Raw genomic sequence first — 16,327 nt, 5'->3', positions numbered from 1 at the left:
CATCATGTATGTATAAATATACATGCATGGATGGTGTGACTCATCAATGCATGCGATTATGTATCGAGTTGTGTGAAGACATTTATACTATGTAATAAAATGGAAGTAAATTCCAAGGTTCTAAAAACTTTGTCATGGCTTCAAGGCTTGTATTTTACGTCACGTTCTAAAAAATGTCGCATTGAATCATATGTGTATATAAAGTGAATAATAGTAGAATATATATATATATATATATATATATATATATATATATATACACACACACACACACAAATGTTGCCTTAAACCATGCCTTACAAACGATGTGGCTCGCCAATCTGACATTGCCACCAAATCATGTCTAACATTATTCAGAACCTTGGTAAATTCTCTTATTTCTTTCTTTTTTTCGTTAGAAAACAATGAAAGTTTTTACTTGTCATGGGATCAAGATAGATATAGAGACATCATGTATTGCTCAAATAAATTAGCCACCTAAATCGATGGTTGAACGCAAATTGAGGTTAAGTTCTCACTTTTTTGTTGAACAAAATTTAAGGTTAGATCCAAGATTCCTCAAAATTTTGAGTTTAACCAAACCGTAGTATGTAAAATGTGTGTTAGAGGGGTAAATCTATCAACTTGTCAATTGTATGTTGTCCCTTCTGTTTACATAGCATTGAAGACGGCGATCACTTATTCTTTGCTTATTATCAGTATGCTAAGGAGACATGGGTTTGGTTTTGCAAGTGGTTTGGTGTTGTTTCGTACCTCCGATAAAATGCTCAGGTATTATGTCCATTATGGACTCTCTGGAGTTAAGCAAGAAAAGAAGCAAATGTGTTTGGTCTTGCTGTACTCGGTTTTATGGGTTTTTGGAAGGCTGGAAATGTCCTCATGTTCAAAATGGTGAGATGCAATGCTTTAAAAACAACGTACGATATTCAACTTTTCTCGTATAATTGAATAAAGCATAGGGCGACTTTTAACGCTTTGAATTGGTGTTGTTCCCTCATTTATTCATCATGTATCTCGTAAACTTTTTGTAATCTCTTTCTAACATCTTGCTAGTTTTTTATACATAGATATGTGTTTTTTACATCTCATTTATTCATCATATCTATGCATATACATAGATATGTGTTTTTTACGTGTAAATAAAGTATTTTTGAAAAATTAATACATTTTTTATGTACAAATGTACTATTTTACAAGCAAATAATGCATAAATTTACATTTAAAAGTGTCTTGGTGTGTAAATATATTTTCGATATTTAGAACCATAATTATACGTATTTATAGGTATTAGTTAGGCATTCATACTTATAAATATAATATTCTATTACAAATGAATGTATATATAAAACATATTTTTACATATAAAATGAAGTATTCTATTACAAATGAGTGTATTTTTGCATAAAAATATGTTATATATATATATATATATATATATATATATATATATATATATATATATATATATATATATATATATATATATATATCCATAACGGGATATGAGTAAGACTATTCAAGCAGGACCATAACGGGATATGAGTAAGTTATTTAAAAAAAAAATTTTAATATCAAGGAAAATTTTAAAATATTTAAAAGAGTCAGGCGGACTAGGCGAGTCAATGAGTAAAACGCCCTAAAATAACACGGTGGTTATAAAAGCAGGGCTAAAACACGACTTTGCCTTTTTCTCTTTCTCCAGACTCTTTTTTTTTTTTTTTTTTTTTTTTTTTTTACTCATATCTGATTATGATTTGCTGATCATAATACTGCTTCCATGAGGATACTATGTGATATTAACGAATTAGCCTTGCATTAGGCTTACAAATAAAATGAAGTATAAGGAAGTAGACTAACTAGAAAGGTGAATCCAAGATTGTCTTGTAGTAAAACTTTGATACTCCAAATTTATTTCAAACTATTTATTGCAGAAGGATTTCTTACAAGAGGAGATTACAAGAGAGAAATATAGAAATGGCTCCAGGCCTGTCTCAAACATAAGAGAGAGGCTACATAAATAGATCAGGAGGCCACAAAAACAAACAAAACCTAAATTATTACATGTAGCATTGGCAAACAGCTTTAAGAAAAGTAGAAATGACTCTTTGTTTGATTCCCTTGCTTTAATAATATCTGACGAATATTATTCTTTGTCTTCAATAATTTTTGAAGAATATCATCCTCTTTTATTTTGGTTCATCCACTTGTCACCTTGAGTCTATTGTGGTGCTGTCCTTTTTGTCTTGGAAAGATTCTTTCTTTGAGTGATTGATTCCTCAATCATGTCAATCATGCAATCAATGGGGAGGTCTTCCTCTGGAATTTCTTCATCATCTGGTTGGGATTCTCCCGCTAAACACTGTGTTTGGTTGTGGTTATCAACTGACATATTATCTGAAATATCTTCACTTGAACCTTCATCTTTTGCATTTTCATTCTTTGTAAACCGTTTAAGGTTTTCTTTTAATTCAGAACAGTATAACCTGAATGACTTGATTATTTCTTCTTTAGTTAGATTGACCTTTTGAGAAGTTGAGGGGGCTGCTTCTGCCGAGGAGGCTATTTCCGAGAATTTTTTCTGTTCTTGGTATTTCTTAATTTGCTGATTGATATGATCAATTGTTTCCTGTGCATTAAGAATTTTTGTTTCTGGATTTTTATGAAGCATTTTAGGCCAAAATTTAGTAAAGTATGACCTTTGTAGAGAAGGAAATTTGGAGGGAGTATAATCCACATGTGGGGACCATTTCCAAATCCAAGGAATAGAGAATTCCATGAAAAAATGCATGGAAGATATTGCTTCCAGCCCTTCTGATTTCAAAGGAATGGCTTGGTTTCGGTATCTAGGAGAGACGGGTAACCATTCCCCATATAATCTCCTAAATGGTTCCTCAGGGAGAATATCTATACTTGGGCCATATGAGATCCACCAATTACTGAACCAATTTGGTATATCTTTACTTTGGTTATAAACCTTTTCACATACTTTAAAGAACCAAGTATGTTTTCTTTGAGGGTTCTCATATAGGAAGGCTTTATGAAAGCTTTCAATATAATCCCAGTATGTAAATTTCATTGGTATCTTCGAAGGAGGGAGTATAAACTCTTTTTCTTTAAGGGTACTTAATCCCCATTCCTCAGGTGATATGATCTTTTTGATAATGGCTTTGCTAAAATTATAAACACTGGTATTACCTCCGGATGTAAAATGAGAAAATTCAACTGATCCAGTTATTTTCAAAATATTCTCATAATATAATCTTTGTTTATAAGAATATCCAGCGTATGTTGCTGTATCCAAGTATCTTGTCATTAAAAACCATGGATCATCATTGTTTTCAAAATAAAGCATTATATCTTTATGTTCTAAGATAATAATATTATCTCTATGAGATGATTCCTTATATTCAAAATTATCGTTGATGGTTTCACCATCTGTGATCATTTGGGCGAAACTAGGAATATTTTCCCTTTTTGATTCTAAAAATGCTTTAAACTCCTCATATAATGGGCTTCCAGGAATTGGAAGAGACTGATCATTTGCTTGTGACGAATTTCCAGGTCTATAAGAACTGCTTAAAGCCGCAGGATTTCCTCGACCTCTACTATAACCACCCCTGTATGAAGGATGGCCACTTCCACGATTGGAATTCATCCTGCAAATTAGCATGTGGTTTCTGAGATTTTCTTATGAAGATATTTGAACATAATGTTATATCGTTTCATGTCAGTTCTTGTTATCGGTCTATCTTTATCTTTTTAACTTCGTTTGACAAACGATTCTAAGACCTTGATATGTTTACAATGAAGATTATTCTTTACTTGTAATCTTGAGTCACCCATAAGAAATTTACCTGAAAATGTCAATTTAAGAGTAATATAAGTTTGTTCTCAAATTTTTGAGCTGAATTCTTAAACCAATTAATCTTAAATTAATTACTGTTCTCCTGAAATATGGTTCATTTGTTAAATTGGTTAATTCAACTTCCGCTTCATTGATTAAATTTTTTGTATTAATGATATCATGAGATAACTGTCTTAGTTGGCTATAACTCATTCAGAAATTCTCTAGTTAAAAAATCGGGAAGACTATTATCACTTCCTTTTTTATATTGAATTTCAAAATCAAAACATGCTAATGTAGCTTGTCATCTGGTAAACATTTGTTTAGAAACATCATGTTTGAAGTCTTTATTAAACATGAATTTAGCTGCCTGACAATCAGTTTTTATAATGAAATGTTGATTATATAAATCGTCTTGAAATTTAAGAATACATTTTACTAATGCTAAAATTTCTTTAGCAGTAGTAGAATAATTCTTTTGACTAGGAGTCCATTTTCCAGAATGAAACCTGACTAAAAATTCATGCTTATTGTTAGGGTGAATTTGTTTTAAAATTCCTCCAAACCCTATTTCAGAGGCATCTGTTTCAACTATCTTTTCCCAATTAGGATTAGCCAAAGATAAGCATGGTAGATTTTTTACTTTGTCTTTTATTCTTTTAACCGCTTGGGTATGATTATTAGTCCAAGCACCAGGGTTCTTTTTCAACCTGTCATAAAGAATTGCACTATCGGTTGATAAATCTTTATAAAAAGGTGATATATAATTCAGGCTACCTAAAAATCTTTGTAGCTGAGTTTTATCTTTTATTTCATCTGGGAATTTTGCAGCAAAATCTATACTTCTTTGAATAGGGATGACTTGTCCCTTTTCAATATTATGACCCAAAAATCTTACCTTTGTTTGAAATAAAGACATTTTAGATCTTGATATTACCAGACCATTGTTTATTATTATTTTTTCAAAAGTATGAAGATGATCAAAATGTTCTTGAATATTTTTTGAGAATACTAAAATATCATCTATATAAACAATAATAAAATTGCTATAAGGATTAAATATATCATTCATTATATTTTGAAATTCCGAAGGGGCATTTTTTAGGCCGAATGGCATAACATTCCATTCGTATTGTCCAAAGGGAACATTAAAGGCAGTTTTATATCTATCCTTGGTATCAATTTGAATTTGCCAATACCCTGATTTTAAGTCAAACTTTGAGAATATTAAAGAGTCATGTAAACGATCTAATAAATCCTTCTTATTAGGAATGGGATACCTAATCCATTTTAAGACCTTATTTAGTGGCTTATAATTGATAACAAGTCTTGGTACTCCCCTTTCTTGTTCTGAATGTTTGTTCACATAAAACGCGGTACACGACCATGGAGATTTAGAAGGTTGTATTAAATTTTTATCTAATAAGGAAGTTATTTCTTTTTTACATATGTTCAAATATTCAAAATTCATTTGACATGGTCTTGCCTTGGTAGGAATTTGTTTTTCATTGAAACCTTCCTCATAGGGAAGCATAACTATATGTTTTTTTCTTTCCCAAAAAGCATTAGGATGGTCATTACAAATGTTTAAGGAAAATTGGTTTGTTAAAAGTTTAATTTTTTCCTGTAATTTAGGTTATTCTAACTGTTCATCTATATGAACCGTCCTAATTTCTTCTTTAAGAAAGTTTATTTGGTTTTTCTTTAAATTTAACTCATTGACCCAGATAGAGTAAGGGTCAGAGACAAAATTTAATATAACAGGTTTATTCTTATAAGATCCTACAATTTTGTTTTTATCAATAGTTAGAGGTAATATCATTTCCAAAAAGGGATTTCCTAGAATCATTGTATTACTAGTCATATTTTTAATTATAGTGAAATTAATAGGTATGCAGACATTTTCTGTGCAAATTTTTGCGTCTGTTAGTTTATATCTAATATCTAATTTGGAACCTGATACTTCTCTTAACGTATGTGTCGATTTTTGAAAATATTTCGTAGGTATTAATCCTTCTCTTATGCAATTTAGATCTGCTCCGCTGTCTATTAGGGCAACAAAATTCCTTTGATAATTGTAAGTAATAAATAGATTAATTGTAACATGCCATTTTCTAGATATTACTAGTTCCATTGATTGAAGAAAATTATTATCAGTATTATTGCTAGCACCAACATCCTGGTTATTTTGTAGTTTTTCTAATTTATTAATTCTTTGATTGTTTATTAATTGATCACTTTTTAATTTGGATATATCCTGTTTTAAAGATTGAATTTCATCTTGTAAGTCCTGTACTGTAGGTATATTAGTAGAATTTTTATTTCTTCTTTCTCTTAACATATTATGTACATTTTTCATTGAATAAATCCCTTCTTCTTTTATATTATGTTCCTTGGTATTTAAATTGTCTAGTATTTTTTGCCTTATTTCTGGATCATTAACTTCTTTTAATAAGTCTGCAATATCATTACTAATTACATTTATGGTTAAATTTTCTTTAAATTGAGATTGGATTAGATATAATTGATGATCCATGTTACATGAACATTGTTCTAGATTATCACAATTACATTCAATTTCTTCAGAATCTGAATCATAATTAGAATCATAATCTGTCATGTTGATATCAGAATTATTGTCTGAGATTTCCTCGCCGTCTGACGAATTATCTATTAAATTTATTAACTGAAGTTTTATGTCCTCACTTATATCCATATTATTAATTTGTTTCTTTATTTTTTTATTTCTGCATTTATTAGCATAATGACCGGTTTTCCCACATGAAAAGCAAGTAGGAGGTTTTTTATTTTCCTTTTTAATAAATTTCTTTTTTATGTGTTTATCTTTTCTATTAAAATCGTTATGTTTTCTTTTATAAAATCTTTTTTTCTGTTGAAATTCTTTTCTCTGTTTCTTCTTATTTTTACTGGTTTCTATTCCGAACTGATCACAAAATTCTCCTAATTGTCTTTTTTCATTAAGATGTTGGGTTTTTATTTGATGGTTGAGTTTTATTTCACTACATAGGGCCAAACCTTCCTGTATACAAGTTCCTATTAATTTTCCATATGTGTAATCTTCGTAAGGAATTGTATTATCTATTCTTAGTTGGTTTTTAACTCTTTCAGCAAAAAGATTTGGCAAACCATCTATGAATTTTGATTTCCAATAAACACTATTACAATCATTAAGCTCCATAACTCTACTTAGAAAAGTATCCTTATACCATCGAAAGGACGTAAGAGTTTTACAAAATAATCTATTTAATAAGGTACGAATGTTTTCAGAATTATCTGACCATCTTCCTGTAAAATGTTCTATTATGGTACAAGTAAGAGTGTATACTACATTGGGAGTAGTTACTCCATTTTCTGTTTTTACTGTATTAAGAATAGCTTGTTGAGTTTTTTCATCCACATAATTATCCCACCAGCCTTTTAGTTGGCCAGTGAATCCGGCAATTAGCATGTTAGCTACTTGTTTATCACTATTTCCTGTATTTTTAGCAATTGTGCTATACATTAACATTCTATGAATCATATTATATATTTGTCTTTCAGTATATCCATCTAGATTCCATTCATAAACATTTTTACCACTGTAACTATTATTAATTTCATATTCTTGTTCCTCGTGTAGGACATCTTGGGGACTTGGTCTTGGATAATAATATAATCTTTGGACAGGCTTTCTAGCAAATTTACTATCGTAATTATTAATTTTATTTATTTGGGCATCATCTATGTCTGACTCATCATCCGAGTCTTTATTTATGGTATTAATGTGTAGTTTTTTCATTTGTTCTTGTATAATATCCAGTATATAATCGTAGTTTTTTAATTTATAACCAGTAATATTTGGTGGTGGTTGAATAGTAGCGTTTATTTGTTTTTCTTTCTCTTTTTTTTGTATTATTATCTCTTTCTGACTATTTATTTTTTCTATTTTTTTATGTAAATCCATTAATTGTTCTCCTATTATTATAGAATATAAATTATGGAAATTTAATTGTTGGATCATACTATTAATATGATTTATATCTACAGTAAGAGTCTTTTCTTCAAAAAGTTTTTGATAAGCTGAAAATTTTATGGTAACATTGTTATTTGTAATTGTAAAAGGGATTTGAGGTGGAAATATGCTTGTTATTATCTTATCTCCTGATAGAGTATAATCTCTTTCTATGTTGTGAATATCATGTAGAAAAGTATAAGTAAACCAAGGAATAAAATGTATAATCTGATTTATAGAGGATAAATGTTCATAAAATTTATTTTGTATCTCTTGTAACTCTTCTTTAGAATAATTTCTAAATAACCAATCTTTAAAAAATGTCCATTTAGTTGAATAAAATTCTTGTGAAATAATTTTTCTTGCCTGAGAACCAGGGCTAAAATCTATTTTTTCGTCTAAATCCATTAAACTGTAAAATTCATTTCAGAAGGAGTAGATGCCTCCGCCTCATACACAATATCATCATGTATATTTAGATTATTTATTTTTCTGATATCAACAGAAGCACGAGTAGATGGGACTTCTACCTTATAATCTAGTGGTGATATGTATGAATGTGAAGATCTTGCCGATCTTGTTCGTTTTATTAGGTCGTGTTCATATTCTATTTCCTTGTTAAATTCTATAGTAACAGCCCCATCAGAAGTTTGTATAATACTTTCTATATTATTATTTATTAAAGGCGTGGGTGGTATATTATCTTCTAAAATCCAGTGTTGGGGAAATTTTATTTCATCCCATTTTATGGCTTTTCTAGTTGTAATTTTTGACATATCAAAATTACTTTCTATTAAAATTGTTTCATTTATAGGTTTATTAACTTTCTTACATTTAGGATTCATCGTTTTTAATGGTTTAAAATATATACGATAACATATACATATTACTTCCGATCCTGGTAAATAATTATAACCATGAGTTTTGACATTTAATGTTAAAGCTTGAAAAATATTCCTATCAGACAAAGAAAGTTGTAAATTTGGGTAAACATTAAAATATACCGGTCCATGAGACAAACTAGATTCTATTATACCCATTAAAGATTGTTTCCAATTTTTATTTCTAGCATCCCTAAGAACTGCTAAAAAACTTTCAGGTAATCCTTGTAATGTTAATGGTTTAAAAGCAATTTGCACTAAACCAATATGCAAGTAATTATAAATATGTTTATATCTATTAATATCTTGTGGAGTTATTAACTGAACTGTCATGTCATCTTCATTCATAGTTAAATTCTCTTCTGTAGTTTTAACAGTTTGGATAAAACCTAATTCTTCAAAAGTTCCTAATTCATAAATGAATTTAGGGTGGATACTAGGAATAGTCCATTTATTAAGGTCTAAATTTTTTGGTATTTCATATTCTTCTACTAACTGGTTTTTAATCAATTGTTTATTACTGTTTTTAAATCTATTGAATATACTCATAATAAATCGGGGTAATATCACATAGTATTCCATGGCTCTGATACCATGATTCAAGCAGGACCATAACGGGATATGAGTAAGACTATTCAAGCAGGACCATAACGGGATATGAGTAAGTTATTTAAAAAAAAAAAATTTAATATCAAGGAAAATTTTAAAATATTTAAAAGAGTCAGGCGGACTAGGCGAGTCAATGAGTAAAACGCCCTAAAATAACACGGTGGTTATAAAAGCAGGGCTAAAACACGACTTTGCCTTTTTCTCTTTCTCTATTCTATTACAAATGAATGTATATATAAAACATATTTTTACATATAAAATGAAGTATTCTATTACAAATGAGTGTATTTTTGCATAAAAATATGTTATATATATATATATATATATATATATATATATATATATATATATATATATGGAAAACTGCAATAAAGTACCTACATATTGGCCTCATAATCGATTTAATCCTTAAATATTTTTTTTATTCAATTAAGTCCCAAATACCGGTAATCGTATTCAATTTAACCCTTTGACCCGGTCAACAGGTCATCCAACTTTTAAAAATTACATTTTTGGCCCAGATTTCAAAAGTTATTACAAATTTGGTCTAAAATTTACACTTTTGGCCTAGATTTTAAATTTTTTTTACAAATTTGGTCCAAAATTTACCCTTTTTGCCCAAATATTAGAATTTTATTATGAATTCATCCCGACTTTAGTTTTTTTTGTAACTTTTTTTTTTCTCAAAAATTTGTTTCTAATATCTTTTTTCTTTATAAACTCATATTTATACAAAAAAAAACATATTTTCACATAAAAATCTTATTTTTTCTATATAAAAACTTTTTTAAAATTTTTTTTGAGTATAAAATATCTAGTTATAAAAATAGGTTGGAATTATTTGAGTGATATCTCTTAAAAAATCAATTAAGATTTTAAAAGTATCCATAAATTATAAAAACACGTTTGGATTATTTGATCTTTAATCACATTTATATGAAAGTTTAAACTAGTTACATTGTATATGAAAGTTTAAAATATATATAATATAATAATATTATATTTTATTCGTAAGAATTTTTTTAAGAAAAAAGTTAAAATCATAACTTTGATATATTTTTTATAACTTTTTAATAAATATATTATCTAAATAAAACATATTCATTCATGGCACGTGTCCAATCTAAGTTGTAATTTTTTATTGTCATTCAACCTCTTCTTACTTGGATTATTTATAATCTTGTATTTTTATTTATTTTTTAATGTTTGTTATATGAAATATCGGTTGTAATTTATTATCGATAAACATGTTCTTAGGGGAGTGAGAAATGACCAAAAATACAATAGCAACATAAATATATAAAATATTATAACTATCAATAACAAAATAGAATACTTTAACTAAAGTTCTAAAGAATTTACACATGAGTTTGGTTAAAAAAAAATTACTCAAACACCTGAAACATGATTGAGTTTAGCTTCACAAGAAAAGTATCACAACCTACTCAAAAACATGATGTCAACGGTTTTTTTCTATGAACTACAATTAAGAACTAACATCATTTGTCCTATAAATGTGATTAAAGAACAAATAAATAATATTAAAATGAGTGTAACTAGTTTTTGACAAATTATAATTTGATAGTATAATTTAGGGTTACTTTTAATTTCTTAATTGATTTTTTAAGAGAAATCACACAAATAATTCAAACCTATTTTTATAAGTAGATATTTCATATACAAAAACTTAAAAAAAAACTTTATATAAAAAAAAATAAGATTTTTATGTGAAAATATGTTTTTTTGTATAAATATGAGTTTATAGAGAAAAAACAGATTAGAAACAAATTTTTGAGAAAAAAAGTTGTAAAAAAACTAAAGTTAGGATAAGATCATAATAAAATTCTACAATTTGGGCAAAAAGGGTAAATTTTGGACCAAATTTGTAAAAAAAAAAATTAAAATATGGGCCAAAAGTATAAATTTTGGACCAAATTTGTAATAAAATTTGAAATCTAGGCCAAAAATGTAATTTTTGAAAGTTGGATGACCTGTTGACCGGGTCAAAGGGTTAAATTGAATACGATTACCGGTATTTGGGACTTAATTGAATAAAAAAAAATATATAAGGACTAAATCGATTATGAGACCAATATGTAGGGACTTTATTGTAGTTTAAAATTATGTATTTATATGCAAAAGAAATACATATTTATTTGGTAAAATACTTTGTTTATACATAAAAATATGTTTTATGTGTATTTATACATAGTAATATATAAATACTATGCATTTATACATATAATTTTGGTTGTAAATATATTAACAAAATGTATTTATATACCTATTTATATGTAAAAATACATATTCATTTATAAAAACACTTCATATATATGTATAGATACATATTAATACATAAATAATACATATAAAACATATTTATATTTAAAAATAGGTATTATACGTAATATGAGTTTATATATTATATTCTCTACATCTCGTATTTATTGTCCATTTTTTACTTTTGAAGTCATTAGTTTTCAACTTTACCTGAAATACTTTTTTATATATAATATTTGATGCAAAAAAATATATGAATGAATTGTATTTTAAATGTCTTTTCATTGTTATAAGTTTCACCAAGTAATATATAACATAAATAAAAATATTTAAGTTCAAAGTTGAAGAATAAAGACTCAAAAGTCAAAAGTAGACAATAAATATAAGACAGTGATAGTTTTTAGAAGGGATGGTACCAAATATTTTAAAGCTTTTACGCATCTTAAATATCTTAGTATTTTTACGTATTTTAAGATCTTAAAGTTTTTGCGCATCTTTAACATTTTACGATTTTACATTAAAACATCTTGGATCTTTCTCCAAAACATCACATTATATTTACGGATTTGGTTAATACATTTTAAGTTAACTTTTCGACCAAAATAGTAGTGTACCAGAGGAAGAGGTTGGTGGAGCACCATTAAAATCCATAACATGCAAATAAAGATCATGGTTTGTATGATAATTATTGTCAATGAATGGTTTTAGGCCTTACAGGGTTCCGGTTCCTGTAACTAGGGGTGTCCGCGGTGCGGTTTAGAGTTGAAACCGCAAACCGCACCGCGGAATCTCTAAACCATATTATGTGGTGCGGTTTCATGCAGGCGGTTTGTGTGCGGTTTGATAAATTGTTCCAATTTATAACTTTTGTTGTTATTCATTCCATTTAAACACTTTCAAAATTTATTATTTATATTGCATACCCTTTAAAAGGCATAGATATTGCAAACAAAAATACCACAAAATGTTTTGCTAAGTTGTTGTGACTTATGAAATTTGATATCTTAGTCTTTTAAGTCTTTAATTACTATATTTCACCATCGTGATATAGAAAAATGTTATTCGACAGTATAAAGTATTTGGTGATTGGAAACTTTGATATATATATATATATATATATATATATATATATATATATATATATATATATATATATATATATATATATATATATATATATATATATATATATATATATATATAATTTTTATTAATACGATGCGGTACGGTTTGAACCGCGGTTTGTTAACTATAAACCGCAAACCGCACCGCATAGTGCGGTTTGACAAAATTACGAACCACAAACCGCACCGCGAAATTCTAAACCGCATTATGCGGTGCGGTGTGGGCGGTTTATGCGGTTTTTTGCACACCCCTACCTGTAACTATAAATATAACTCTCCTAGAGTCGTATTCGATGGAGCTAAGCGTGAATTTTCACACTTCATCTACAAAACTTCATTGTTTTAGAAATGAGATTTTGATTTGGATTTAGTATTTGGATATTGGAACATTGTGGCAACAACTATTATATAATGTTTTGATATATTAGGATATGATCATGACATCAATAATTGTTGTGTTCTATATTAACATGTTTAATCCATGAATAATCTTATTATTTTAAAAGTTCATAGTCAGTTATTATGACATCCCCAATTTCACAGTCAGAAAAGACCGATTTGTTTATGTTTATTTAAAATCAGAGTATTCTTTTTTAGGAATAATATTGTGGAATTTGTTCCAAAAAACATGATAATGATATTATCAAAGAATTTGTGAAGAAATGTATTTTATTTATAATAAAACATTGGGGTGTCATCTTCAATACAAAAACATAAACATAACGAAATATTACAAGCCTTACTCCTCGAATCTCTCAACAAAATGTATCTTTTATATTGCTACCTGTGACACAATAAACTGAGTGGGTCAGGCTGAGAAACATGGTGAGTATATAAGATTTTCAACCCATAATAATATAATTAATATGCTTAACCATCAAACAATTAACCCAATTTCCCATCCTCATTATCTTCTGTATTCTTAAGGATCTACCCTAAGGATCATCTATGCTGACAATACTAGTTCAGGGATTACTCCATGATACTTGTCAGTAGGTTTTATTCTATTTTCATTCCTATAGGTTTGTCCTAAGGAATAGGAATGAAGTCCATCATTATCGGTGTTTATCTAATAGGCACTAAGTCCATAGCTATCAGTGTTTATCTAATAGACACTAAGTCTATAGCTAGTACTATTTATCTAATAGGCACTAAGTTCATAGTTGTCAGTGTTTATCTAATAGACACTAAGACCATAGTTTCCATTGTTTATCTAATAGGCACTAAATCCATAACTTCCTATGTTTTACAGGATTGTCATCAATTAGTCCGGTAGTTGTCACCTATGTTTTGCTAATTGACTACATCGTTGGTACTCCAGTACCATTCCTAAATTTGTGGCATCCTATCTTTGCATACATACTATGACATCCTATATTTCATCGTACTATGACATCTTTCACTACCCTTCGTTACCCAATGTATTATATCTATAAAAATACATATGCAGTATAAATCATATAATTTATATTTATTACATTTCATCTAACACATAACATCTTTGCACATAAGCATATATAGCAATTAATTAATTAGATACTTCATATCTATGTGTAAGATGAAAGTAACTATTCACTCACTTGTTAAAGTGAAGGCTCGAAATTCAGGCAGCGCTTCGCTTCTAGCAACTGTTTTTTCCTTTGACATAACCTAGTATCATTATCACTAAGTTCTAGTCTAATATTTATTGCGACTAATTATTAGTCTAGATTCATCATTAATTCAAAGTCTAATGATCTATAGTCGATAAGGGACAACCAGGTAAGATCATATTAGAGGTATGGTCCATTTTTGTATACAGAGTATACTGTTTGGAAAGTCCACTTTAAACACCTCACTAAATCTAGCAGGTGATCATCCCCGTAAGTAGATCAATCAGTATCACGAATTGGAATCACTGATAAATCTTGTTTATAGGTTCATAATAACGATAATAAACTTAAATATAAGTTATACTTAAAGCACGGTAAGCATAACTCAACTTACAGGTGGTTTAGTGAAAAACCGGACTTTGCGCAGACAGAACTTCTAAACTGAAAGCTCTATTTCTCCGTTCGAGCATCGCGGGTTCATCGAGATTGTGTTATGGGGATGTTTACCAAGCGGTATCTGATTGACTTAGTTCTCATTCCTTTGCGCTAGAACAAGGTTATATTGGGGATGGATTTGTTGAGCCTTAATAGGGTGATGATTGATTGTGAGTGCCAGCTAGTACGTATATGGTTTTATGCTTGTACAATAGGGAAAGGAGTTCGCGAGTCATCCGCTAAGTACAATTTGAGGTGAGTCTTCCTTCGTAGTTGTAACATCCCAAAAATACGAGCCAAAAATTTCGTTTTTAAAACATGTACTTAGCAAAACATTTAGAAATAAATCATTCAACAACCATTTCATTTCACAAAAGATGTTGCATGTCAGAAAACATTGTAATAATCATAAAAATGTCAGAGTACAATCTCCCAGGTAGATGTCATAATGCGGAATACAAGCAGGTGTGTGTGATGTAACGCTACCGCGCCAGCTCCTTCCCCTTCGACGAAGAGGTACCTGAAACCAAAACTGAAAACTGTAAGCACGAAGCTTAGTGAGTTCCCCCATAATACCTCATACCATGCAAGCATACAACGTACAGCTAGGAGATACGGGCCTCGCCCACACTCAGGAAGATACGGGCCTTGCCTACACTCCGCTAGTCGGGAGATACGGGCCTCGCCCACACTCTACTATCTGGGAGATACGGGCCTCGCCCACACTCCACTCTCGGAGAGATACAGGCCTCGTGTAACACCCCCCTCTGGCACGTATCACAATATTGTCCGCTTTGGGCCACTCGGCACGAGGACTTCCCAGGGGGTCACCCATCCTGGTACTACTCCCGCCCGAGCACGCTTAACTGCAGAGTTCTTATGGGATCTGCTGCCCTCACGGCTTTAAAACGCGTTGTGACAAGGTATCCACACCCCTTATATAGAGATGTTTCGTTCTCCTTCCAAGCCGATGTAGGATCAGGTGCAACCCACCTTCACCCCCCACTATAGGGTTCGACGTCCCTGTCGAACACATCGACCCGTGCCCTAGCTCTGATACCAACTTGAAACGACCCAAAAATTTTTGTTTTTAATATAATCAAAACTGTAATCAGAGCATCATATAATAAAACCATACGTGATGTATTCCAAAACATAATAAAATACTGTGCGGAAAAACTGTATCATACTACATCAGATCAAAACATCTAAATCAATCCCAGGCTAAAGCTGAGGCGGTGGTGTGTGCGATGCCATCATCCCGAGCTCTTCCCTTTGCTTGCGGAAGTACCTGAAACCAAAACTGAAACCGTAAGCACGAAGCTTAGTGAGCTCCCCCAAAATACCACATACCATACAATAGCATATAACACATATTGGGCCTTGCCCACTGCATCGGGCCGAAGCCCGGAAACTGCATCGGACCAAAATCTGGAACTGACTGGGACCTTGTCCCCTGCATCGGACCCAAGTCCGGAATTAACTGCATCGGACCGAAGTCCGGAACTAACTGCATCAGACCGAAGTCCGGAACTAACTGCATCGGACCG

The sequence above is a fragment of the Lactuca sativa genome, chromosome 4 (genome assembly GCF_002870075.4).
Source record: "Lactuca sativa cultivar Salinas chromosome 4, Lsat_Salinas_v11, whole genome shotgun sequence".
Classification (NCBI taxonomy): domain Eukaryota; kingdom Viridiplantae; phylum Streptophyta; class Magnoliopsida; order Asterales; family Asteraceae; genus Lactuca; species Lactuca sativa.
The sequence above is the reverse complement of the archived record's forward strand: the minus strand, read 5'-3'. Positions refer to the sequence as shown.